The sequence below is a fragment of the Bos grunniens genome, chromosome 27 (genome assembly GCF_055505025.1).
Source record: "Bos grunniens cultivar Pamir isolate PY7600 chromosome 27, Bosgru_T2T1.0, whole genome shotgun sequence".
In the NCBI taxonomy this organism is placed as follows: domain Eukaryota; kingdom Metazoa; phylum Chordata; class Mammalia; order Artiodactyla; family Bovidae; genus Bos; species Bos grunniens.
Window position 1 is genome coordinate 11,304,695 of NC_141191.1, and position 12,300 is coordinate 11,316,994.

Sequence of the window (12,300 nt, forward strand, 5' to 3'; positions counted from 1 at the left end):
GGAACTTTTAGAATTGTATTTACTTTCCTCATTTTAACCACCATCCTCCCCCTAAAAGAATTAACAAAGGTGCAAACAGTGAGTTATACTACAAAAGTAACATAAAATCACATATAGAAAAAAAGAATGAGTGAGAATAAGATTTAGATTGTGCACAAATTTAAACTATCTACTTCTGAAAAAAGCTCTCCTGCTCTGATTCATTCCTAGATCGAGTTACTAGAAACTATGTTCCACTCCCTCCTTCTTTTAATTAAACAAATACATATAATATGTAAATATATATATGTGATATCACATATGTGATAGCTATAATGGTATATGCTTTCATTATACATTGTCATATTTTTAAAGATTCAGAGAAAGTATCTTTACAAACCTCCATTGTATGAAAACTTTTCTAAATTATCATCATGTCTGTATTCAAGCAAGTTAGGAGAGAAATATTTCCAGAAACGAAACAGTCATTCAATATTGCTCAGGGTTCTTACAAATAATAGAATCCATCTCGCAACTCAATTCTAAAAAATCATTGAAAACAGAAGGCTTAACTTCACAGAATGAAAAGCAGCAAACACTTCACAAGAATCATGGTAAAACTAACATTAGGGTGCTTTTTCTTTCTCATATGTAAGTAAGTAAAATACAGTATCTCTTAAAGCCTCTTTTATTCATGCTGTTCATAGCCAGTTCAAAAGCTCTTGAAAGTGCATTTGATTGGACGAACAGCAGTTATTTGCCTACATTTTAGCTACAAAGAATACTAGGAGAGTAAATTTCCACGATTCTATTTTGGGAAGCCTGGATTTTAGGCAATAACAATGACAGATGTCCATTGTCTCACCAATATGAGTGACCCCAATGTTGTCCAGCTTGAATTCGGGACCTCTGGGTGATGCCTGTAATCCTCTCATGTAGATACCACATTTATATTCTCTTCTGAAGTTCAAAGTCAAATAGCTTGTACATGACATAGGTTGATTAACAAAATTATGAGAATGGAGAACAGGAAGGAAAAGTAACTCATCCATAAGCAAATGCACATCACATCAAGGAAGAAAGTAAGTTTGGTGATCCTCGTTCTTATTTATGATCTTACAGGGAATTACCAATGTTAATAACCTAAATCAGGTTCCTTTCTACCCAGGAAGAATCTCAGTTTTTTGTTTGTTGTGTGAATTATCAGAGTGAACAGGACCTTCAAGCTGAAAGAATCTGTTCCTCAGTGGCCCTAAAAGTAGAATTTACTTTAGTCTTTAATTTTTTCTGCTTTAATCATGGAAATAATCACAATTTTCTAAATACACTTTTCCTTTGAAGGCTAGCAACTATATTCTAAAAATATAGAATATTTTTATATCTATCTAAATATTCTATATATAATGTTTTATATCTAGAATATTATTTATATCTAGAATATATTTTATATCTCTATGATATAGATATATTTTTATATCTCTATGATATAGATATATTTTTATATCTCTATGATATAGATATATTTTTATATCTATATCATAGATATTTTTATATCCCTCATCACTAAAATCAACCACAAGAGATAATACATAACTACTTATGTTTTTGTTTTTGTTTTTTTTTGCCTCAACAAGTGGTTTGAGAAACCTTAGATGGTCAGATTATTTCTGAGTCAATGACAGTATTACTGGAATTTCTTTCTTAAGTTCTATGATTTTTCAATAAGCCCTTCCTAGGGATAAGAAGTTGGACAAGACTGAAGCACTTTAGCGCGCACACACACAGGGATAAGGAAGAAAACATTTCCAGCATTTTTTAAGGATTGTAATTACGGAAGGTGGGATCTATATTCACCTCTTCATGTCTGAGCTCTTTTATATTCTTTATGGGAGAAACGAAACACTTATTTTCATTAGTTCAGGACATATAGCATATCCTATAGTAGATCACAATTGAATTGTCTGATATTTTATCCCAGGTAGTTCCATATGCATGTCTTCGGTAGACTGCCCAATAATTCTACAAGGCTAGAAGCTTCTGAGTGATGCAAAGTGTGGTGAGATCTGTAACATACAATGTTTCTTATTCAGAAGCAGTGTTGTATGCTATAGTGCATTCATAAGTATTAAGTATAAAAATGTTGTCACGGAAAATTTATGCTAGGTAGGGAATAATTTCCATATGCAGAATAAATGTTTAAATCAGTGTGAATAAATTGCAGCAATCTTGATGATTAGCAGGGGTCTAATTTGAGCAATATGCCGCACCTCAGGGGCTTAATATCAAACTGGGAGTTCAGTGCTGACTGCAGCCAGTATAGCTGCAGGAAGAGGAGGACCTGGAGCTTGAGTCCATGTATAGTTTATATTCTCTGTCACTGTGGCCGCCACTGTGGGGCCATTAAGCGAGCTTTGGGGTGAATGTCATGCACAGGTAGCTCTCATGATTATTAGAGTCACCTCCTCATCGGAGTATTTTGACGAGAACTCATTTCGGATATAAGTACTTCAACATTCTAGACTTAAAGATTTCCTCAACAGTACTATTTCCCAAATCTCTAGCACAAATTAAAATCTTATCCAGTCCTATTCTTTCCAATTCCCCAAACAACTGGTGAAATCATGGGTTACTATACAGCAGGCCATTTTTTCTTTCAAGAAAACTGGCCAGGCCAGTACACTACCTGCAGTTCTGACCAATGAGAGGCCACTCGGGCATCACTGGGCTTTAGGATGCTCCTGGGCTCAGCTGTAGTTCTCTAAATGTCAGTGTGTTGACACGTGGTATACTGCTTTCTGTAAAATGGACTCATTTCAAACAAAACTTTACAGTTATATGTCATGCTTCACATGGAAATATTAAGATCCACAGGAAGTGGGTTTTAGGGACCACTTCAGTCTAATTCCAAGTGATAATAAAGTGCTTCTGGATAAAACACCCAGTTTTCATATGGATGTCAGGTCACAACATACATGGTGTCCAAAAATGAGAAATTCAGCCTCTAATATGTAGGCAAATCAGCATTCTTTATCAACATAAGGATAGTTATTTGCCAAGTAATTTGTTCTAAAGCTTTATTATCAGGCTCACACTATCTGTATTATGTTTATCTTAATTGCAAAGTGAAACCCAAATAACACTGGCTTACAGGCGACTGTAGGTGCAGATTTCACTTTCAGAAATGGTGGACTAGCTTAGAAAAACTTTAAAAGTGGGAACAAAAATAAATTTGTTTGGAAGCACTGGAGAGCTCTCATGGACTTGTAGTGGCAAGATGCTAATGAGAATTAAAGCCAAAAAATAAGAGTTCAATGTGTGGAATGACTTTTATTGATTTGGAAGCAATAACTATGAGAACAGAACACTTAGGAGGTTCAAAGTGCTGGAAAGAAAAAAAAAAAAAAAAAAAAGACAAACCTAGTGTAAGGGGCAAGTGCAGAAAGGAGACATTGTAAATACTCCAGGCTTTCTTTGAAGATTCAAAAGTTCTGGCATAAGAGCAAGAGCAAGCTATAAATAAAGAAGGCTTTAAAATAAATGAAACCAAGCTTCAAATACATTCAATATCTGATTGGATTAAGATAACTCTTCCTTGCAAACTGTTAACCAGAGGCAAAAGTTAATCCTTTTAGATAGAAAATGACATCACTGAAGCTTTGAATTATTTAGAATTTTTCACTTAGGAGAACTGTCATTAAAAATAAAGTAATGCAAAATGACTATGGGAATACTGTAAGTAAGTTGAAACTAGGAAGAAAGACAAGCAATGGAGGACGATACACAGAAGTTCTAGATATTGGAATTTTCAGGCATGAACTTTAAAATTAACTTGACTAATATTTCAAGAAATAATAAATTGATGAATTTTAGCAGTAAACTGGAAGTCGTATTAATACTAAATATAAACATGTTATTCAGTTAAGTGCAAAAGACACACACACAAACATATATGCAGTTACCAAACAGAAATATAATAATATCTTAATAGCATTAATTTCAATGTAGATACAGAGCAAATACTCATCAATAATATAGCTAAATAAGTTATGGTGAAGTCATAAAATGAACTAGTTATAAATATTAAAAAGACCAAATTATTGCTATATACTACAAATGTATGCATATTTTGAGCAACTAGATTCAAAATAATATTCACTCCATAGTTTCATTATTAAAGTTCAAAATAGCCCAAAACAAAAAGATGACATGCATTCATTTCTCAATGAATGCTGTGGTATATATTACACCAAAGAACTAGACATTTTCATCTTTAGTTTTTCCTAATGCATAAATTCCATTCACAAGATCATCTTCAGAGCCAAAAATGGTTGCTCCAGGCACAATATCCAAAGTCTAGCCAATATGAAGATAGAAAGTACAGGAGAAAAGATACAGAAACCTCTTCCCTTCTTTGTGGGCCCCTCCTAGAATCTGCACATATAACTCACCATCAACCATTAGCTAAGTTCTGTTATAAGGGAACTTAGTAATGTAGTCTTTCTTTTATGTGGTGACATGTTGACATCAAACACTGACACTTCCACTTTTATATTAATACAAGACTAAAGACAGAGACAATAAACGAATATTTTAGCATAGTTATCAATTCCTAACACAGTGCATCACTTTGGCCACCAAATATCTGCACATACCCTATCCTAGATGTATAAAACACTCACTCCTTCTTCAAGGGAATCATTACTAAAGTCCCAGCTATTCACTTTATTCACCTTAAAGTTCAAGAAATTTGGATGGTCATGGGTCCTTTTCATCAGATGTGTGCATAGTCCTGATTAACAAATAAATATAGTGCTTACAAATGCAACTATAGGAAAAAAAGAGAAAATACACAAGAACATAATTAAGATTAAGAGAAAAAGACCTTTGAAATAAAATTAATCTGCAAAAACTATGAGCTCATTTTTTGCAAATAAATTGGAGAATATCCTAGTGAAATTCAATTTTCTAAAACAACCACATTAAAGATAAAAAATTTTAACTTGTAAATTTTCCATGGAGATATTAAGAATGTTGTTAAAAAAGTACCTCAGGAAAGACCAAAAGGGCAAGGTGTTATCACAAAAGAATCTGTCCAATCTCAAAGGCCAAATTGTCTGAAAGTATCATGAATTATTTCTAACTATAACATTGATACCTAAACCTGAAAAGACTGTGCAAAAGAGGAAAATATATATTAATATCATTTACAAATATGGTAACAAAAATTATACAGTAACTAAAAGTACATACCGAACAAAAATAAATAGAATCTCGTATCACCGATGTTCAAGGTGGTTTTAGAAAAGGCAGAGGAATCAGAGATCAAATTGCCAACATCCACTGGATCATGGAAAAAGCAAGAGAGTTCCAGAAAAACATCTATTTCTGTTTTATTGACCATGCCAAAGCCTTTGACTGTGTGGAATACAGTAAACTGGAAAATTCTGAAAGAGATGGGAATACCAGACCACCTGATCTGCCTCTTGAGAAATTTGTATGCAGGTCAGGAAGCAACAGTTAGAACTGGACATGGAACAACAGACTGGTTTCAAATAGGAAAAGGAGTTCGTCAAGGCCGTATATTGTCACCCTGCTTATTTAACTTATATGCAGACTGCATCATGAGAAATGCTGAACTGGAAGAAACACAAGCTGGAATCAAGATTGCCGGGAGAAATATCAATAACCTCAGATATGCAGATGACACCACCCTTATGGCAGAAAGTGAAGAGGAACTCAAAAGCCTTTTGATGAAAGTGAAAGTGGAGAGTGAAAAAGTGGGCTTAAAGCTTAACATTCAGAATGAAGATCATGGCATCCGGTCCCATCACTTCATGGGAAATAGATGGGGAAACCATGGAAACAGTGTCAGACTTTAATTTTCTGGGCTCCAAAATCACTACAGATGGTGACTGCAGCCATGAAATTAAAAGACACTTACTCCTTGGAAGGAAAGTTATGACCAACCTAGATAGCATATTGAAAAGCAGAGACATTACTTTGCTAACAAAGGTTCGTCTAGTCAAGGCTATGGTTTTTCCTGTGGTCATGTATGGATGTGAGAGTTGGACTGTGAAGAAGGCTGAGCACTGAAGAATTGATGCTTTTGAACTGTGGTGTTGGAGAAGACTCTTGAGAGTCCTTTGGACTGCAAGGAGATCCAATCAGTCCATTCTGAAGGAGATCAGCCCTGGGATTTCTTTGGAAGGAATGATGCTAAAGCTGAAACTCCAGTACTTTGGCCACCTCATGCAAAGAGTTGACTCATTGGAAAAGACTCTGATGCTGGGAGGGACTGGGGGCAAGAGGAGAAGGGGACGACAGAGGATGAGATGGCTGGATGGCATCACTGACTCGATGGACGTGAGTCTGGGTGAGCTCTGGGAGTTGGTGATGGACAGGGAGGCCTGGCGTGCTGTGATTCATGGGATTGCAGAGTCAGACAGGACTGAGCGACTTATCTGATCTGATCTGATCTGAGTATCACAGTAAGAAAATGATATATTAAGATCAAATAAAATTATTCAAGAATTCAGGTGTTTCAGTATTAGTAAATATGTTTATGTAATGTTACTGTATAATGTAATATACTATGTTAATACTTAAGGAAAAAAATCATATAAATATCTCCATAGATGCTGAAAAACCTTTTGAGGAACTTCAATATTCACTTCTTTTTTACAAAAAAACAAAGCACAAGAGAATGAGAAATAACTATTTTCTTCTATGATTATATGCAGTGTATCTTAATCCTAAATACGCTAACTTACTTTTGGGGAGAAACCTAGGGCATTGTCACTAACAGCAGAAACAAGTAAGGTGTCCATTATCTCCAGTACTATTCAGTTAAATAGGAAAACTGATTAGAATAGCAGATAGATGACATGCAATAAAATGATCTCTAAGTGTAGATGGTCCATTCAGGTATCTGGAAAATCCCAGATACACAATGACAAAATTAACTCACACAAGAAAAGGATTCAGTAAACTATAAGAACAGCCCAAGTGGAAGTCAATATCCCAAGTAGTGCCCAACTAAAACACTTCAGTACAGAGGAGGCTCTAACAAGAGGGTATTCACGCGTGATGAAGCTGCAAGGACACCCGAGCTCAGAAGAAACAACAAGTGCAGCATGCTGCTTCACTCTACGTTCTTGCAATTTATGAGGCACAATCAAGAAAAAACACATACATTTTTAGAAAACAATCTGAAATAGTCATGTCTACAAATGTTCTTTGCATAGATAGAAAGTGGTGAAAACTAAACCTTTTTACATGTTAGAGTTAGCTGAAATGCTCAAACAATACTTAAAAAGCTAAAAAATTCAGTGAACAAACTTCAGTTCAAGATTATAATTTTAAATATAGGGGTTTTGTAAGTTTTGTCCCTCTTAATAGGAAATCAACATTTTCCATATACATAAATAATAGTAGATACAACGAGAGAAAAAATTAGTATCAGAAAGGAAGAAAAGAAACTAAAAGGGAATTTAACAGAAAACGTGCAAAATTTTTACTGTATGAGTAAACTTTTAAAACACTTTTGAATGACATTAAAATAAAGTATTAGGAAGAGCTGATTCATTAGAAAAGACCCCGATGCTGAGAAAGATTGAAGGCAGGAGGAGAAGGGGACGACCGAGGATGAGATGGTTGGATGGTATCACCAACTCAATGGACGTGAGTTTGAGCAAGCTCTAGGAGATGGTGATGGACAGGGAAGCTTGGCATGCTGCAGCCCATGGGGTCGCAAAGAGTCAGACATGACTGAGTGACTGAACAACAACAACAAAAGTAGTAGGAAGATATTTCTTATTATTAGATATGATCATTCAATAGAGGACTCAGATTCCCTAAATTAATTCATAAATTAAACATTAATATGTATTTTATTGGCACTAGAATCTGATGTAAAAATTCATATGAATATCTAAACATTAAAGAATGACCAAGAAAACACACTACACCACACACACACACACACTTAAACAAAATCAATTCAATTGGCTCCAATATCAGATAATAAAATACACTGTTGCTGCTACTGCTAAGTCGCTTCAGTCGTGTCTGACTCTGTGCGACCCCATAGACGGCAGCCCACCAGGCTCCCCTGTCTCTGGGATTCTCCAGGCAAGAACACTGGAATGGGTTGCCATTTCCTTCTCCAAATAAAATACACTATGAAGCCTCTATAATTAAAGCAGTGTGGTACTGACACATGAATATATAGCTAGACCTTTGCAACAATATAGAAAGTCCAGAATTTCCAAGTACAGATGGAATTTTCCATCGCAATAATAGATTTAGGCAAGAGACAACAATGGATGCTAAACCAGTAGGTAGACATTGGAAGAACAACAAGATACTTTGTCTCTACACATCTCTTCACAATAACTATTAAATAGAAAAGGGTTAAAATAGTAAAAGGCTGTGCAAAAAGTCGATAGACACAGTCTGAACCAAAGTATTAAAGTAAACAGGAATAGTAACAGGATTAAGGACTAATAGTAACAGGGCTAACATCTGTGTCCAGTTATAAATCACTGAGGATGCAGAATCACTTCTGAGGTATTCCTGCCAAAAGCACATACCTGAATGCAATCATGGGGCAGTATTTCACAGACAGAATATGGACTGGCCTGCGCTCCTAGAAAACAGAGTCATGAGATATAAACATACCATCGAGCAAATTTGCCAGATTAAAGAGACATGTGATACATGATAACTGAATGTAATGCATGATGTTAGATTTGTTTTGCTATCATGAATATTGTTGGGTTACTTGATGAAGTTTGAATAAAGTCAGTAGATTATGTAATCAGATCAGATCAGATCAGTCGCTCAGTTGTGTCTGACTCTTTACGACCCCATGAATCGCAGCACACCAGGCCTCCCTGTCCATCACCAACTCCTGGAGTTCACCCAGACCCATGTCCATTGAGTCAGTGATGCCATCCAGCCATCTCATCCTCTGTCGTCCCCTTCTCCTCCTGCCCCCAAATCCCTCCCAGCATCAGAGTCTTTTCCAATGAGTCAACTCTTCTCATGAGGGGGCCAATGGACTGGAGTTTCAGCTTTAGCATCATTCCTTCCAAAGAAATCCCAGGGCTGATCTCCTTCACAATGGACTGCTTGGATCTCCTTGCAGTCCAAGGGACCCTCCAGAGTCTTCTCCAACAACACAGTTCAAAAGCATCAATTCTTCAGGGCTCAGCCTTCTTCACAGTCCATTTTTCACATCCATACATGACCACAGGAAAAACCATAGCCTTGACTAGACGAACCTTTGTTGGCAAAGTAATGTCTCTGCTTTTCAATATGCTATCTAGGTTGGTCATAACTTTCCTTCCAAGGAGTAAGCGTCTTTTAATTTCATGGCTGCAGTCACCATCTGTAGTGATTCTGGAGCCCAGAAAAATAAAGTCTGACACTGTTTCCACTGTTTCCCCATCCATTCCCCATGAAGTGATGGGACCGGATGCCATGATCTTCGTTTTCTGAATGTTGAGCTTTAAGCCAACTTTTTCACTCTCCACTTTCACTTTCATCAAGAGGCTTTTGAGTTCCTCTTCACTTTCTGCCATAAGGGTGGTGTCATCTGCATATCTGACGTTATTGATATTTCTCCCGGCAATCTTGATTCCAGTTTGTGTTTCTTCCAGTCCAGCGTTTTTCATGATGTACTCTGCATATAAGTTAAATAAACAGGGTGACAATATACAGCCTTGACGAACTCGTTTTCCTATTTGGAACCAGTCTGTTGTTCCATGTCCAGTTCTAGGCCCAGTAAGAGATTAATCACGACTGAGCGACTTCCCTTTCACTTTTCACTTTCATGCATTGGAGAAGGAAATGGCAACCCACTCGTGTTCTTGCCTGGAGAATCCCAGGGACGGGGGAACCTGGTGGGCTGCCGTCTATGGGGTCGCACAGAGTCAGACACGACTGAAGCGATAGCAGCAGCAGCAGCATCCTAAAAATAGAAAAATTCTAACCACATATGGTAACAAAAGTTATATGAATCTGTTCTCTCTGTCAAAATATTGTACAAATCTAATTCCTTTTCTGTCTTAATAAGCACTAATCATATGCACGGAGAAGGATCATATGCAACTCACTCCAAAACTCTTGCCTGGAGAATCCCACGGACAGAGGAGCCTGGCAGGCTACAGACCATGGGGTCGCAAGAGTCAGACAGGACTTAGTGACTAAACCACCAAACCACCCAGTCATACGCACTGTGGTAGAAACTTTTGCAGTTTGAAGTGCAGTAGCAAAACTAGCACAAATTCCTTTTTTCCTCATCACTGTTTAAATAACAGAAGGTTTGTTCTTACCTTAGATCTTGGAAACTTCAGCATACACTTTTTGTCCTTTCCTTATTAAATCAAGAACTTTCACATTTTCACATAAAGGAAGCACTTCATGGTTTCGCTGTTCATGTCCGAATTGCCAGTATCACTCCTCTTGTATTTAGGGGTTACTATTAATTAAATTAAGGGTCATTTGAATGCTGACTGCAGTACCTTGACGGGAAGTCTGGTACTCAGCATGGCTGCCTCGTGACCAACGGGTGTGCCGCTCCTACAGCGAGGTCACTCTGGCTTAGTCCAGGGTAGGATGGAGTTGATGTCATGAGAGTTCATCATTCTACCTAGGAGGGGGTGCAATTTTAAATTTATGAACTGTTTGTTTTGTAATTATCCATTTAAAATTTTCCAACCATAGTAACCGAACCTGTGGAAAACTAAACGTCAAATAAGGGGAGACTACTGTACATTTATATATAATACACATTCATATATGTGCATTTATTTCTACTTACATAGTATATTTATAGTAGTGATAGATTTATAATTTTCAGTTAATATAAATGGATACATTTAAATAGATGGATAAAACATTTTAGTTTATGATTCATTTTAGTTTACTAATAGGCATAAAACTTTACTAGACAGAAAATATTAGATAATTGTATTACCTAAGCTAAACAAAATCTGTCTAAACATCTTCAATTAAGTGAATAATGATGATATTATTAAAAATAGAGTTTGAGCAAACTCTAGCAGAGAATGAAGGACAGGGAAAGCCTGGCATGCTGCAGTCTCTGGGGTCACAAAGTGTTGGACATGACTGAGTGACTGAACAACAAAGCAGATAGAAAAAAACACACTTATTCAATTTTTTTTAAATAGTAGAAAGTAATGTGTACTAGGATAATAGAATTTACCAATTAAAATAATTATGATAGGTATTATGTGAAAATATATTTGTATATTAATTTATCTACATTAAAAATATTTGGCATCACTTACAATAGAGGGCTTTGGTGTTTAAAGTCAATATAAATTCTAATAAACTTATATTTCATTTCTAAATATTTTCAATAAAATATTTCTTAAATTAGGAGTTAGAATTTTCAAAAATTTTATTCAAGTATAATATCACATTGAAGATAATTTCAACTATAGCATATATGCAAGAGTTGATAATAGTGAATCAATCAAGAAAATAAATCAATTTTTGACTCTACCATTTACTAAATCAGTTATATTAAGCCAGTTATGTGACATTGTTTTTGTTGTTGTTCTTCAGTTTCTTTGGCTATAGAATGGAAACTATAATACATAGTAAAAGTAATTGTTCTAAGGATTAGCTGTAACAGTAAACTAGAAGCTCCACGCACAGAGTCTTACACAGAGTAAAATGAAAGTCGCTCAGTTCTGTCCAACTCTTTGCGACCCCATGGACTACACAGTGCATGGAATTCTCCAGGCCAGAGTACTGGAGTGGGTAGCCATTCCCTTCTCCAGGGGATCTTACCAGGGAAGCCCAAGAATACTGGAGTGGGTAGCCTGTTTCTGGTCCAGCAGATCTTCCTGACCCAGGCATTGAACCAGGGTCTCCTACATTGCAGGCAGATTCTTTTCCAGTTGAGCTGTAAGTCCTTAGTATTTGAGAGCTATTATTATTGCTATTCGGAGAAGGCAATGGCACCCCACTCCAGTACTCTTGCCTGGAAAATCCCATGGACGGAGGGGCCTGGTGGGCTGCAGTCCATGGGGTCACGAAGAGTCGGACACTACTGAGCAACTTCACTTTCACTTTTCACTTTCCTGCATTGGAGAAGGAAATGGCAGCCCACTCCAGTGTTCTTGCCTGGAGAATCCCAGGGACGGTGGAGCCTGGTGGGCTGCCGTCTATGGAGTCGCACAGAGTTGGACACGACTGAAGCGACTTAGCAGCAGCAGCAGCATTATTGCTATTAACATAATTATTTTAAAATGGTATTTCCCAAACCAAGCAAATCTAAGTGTAAAA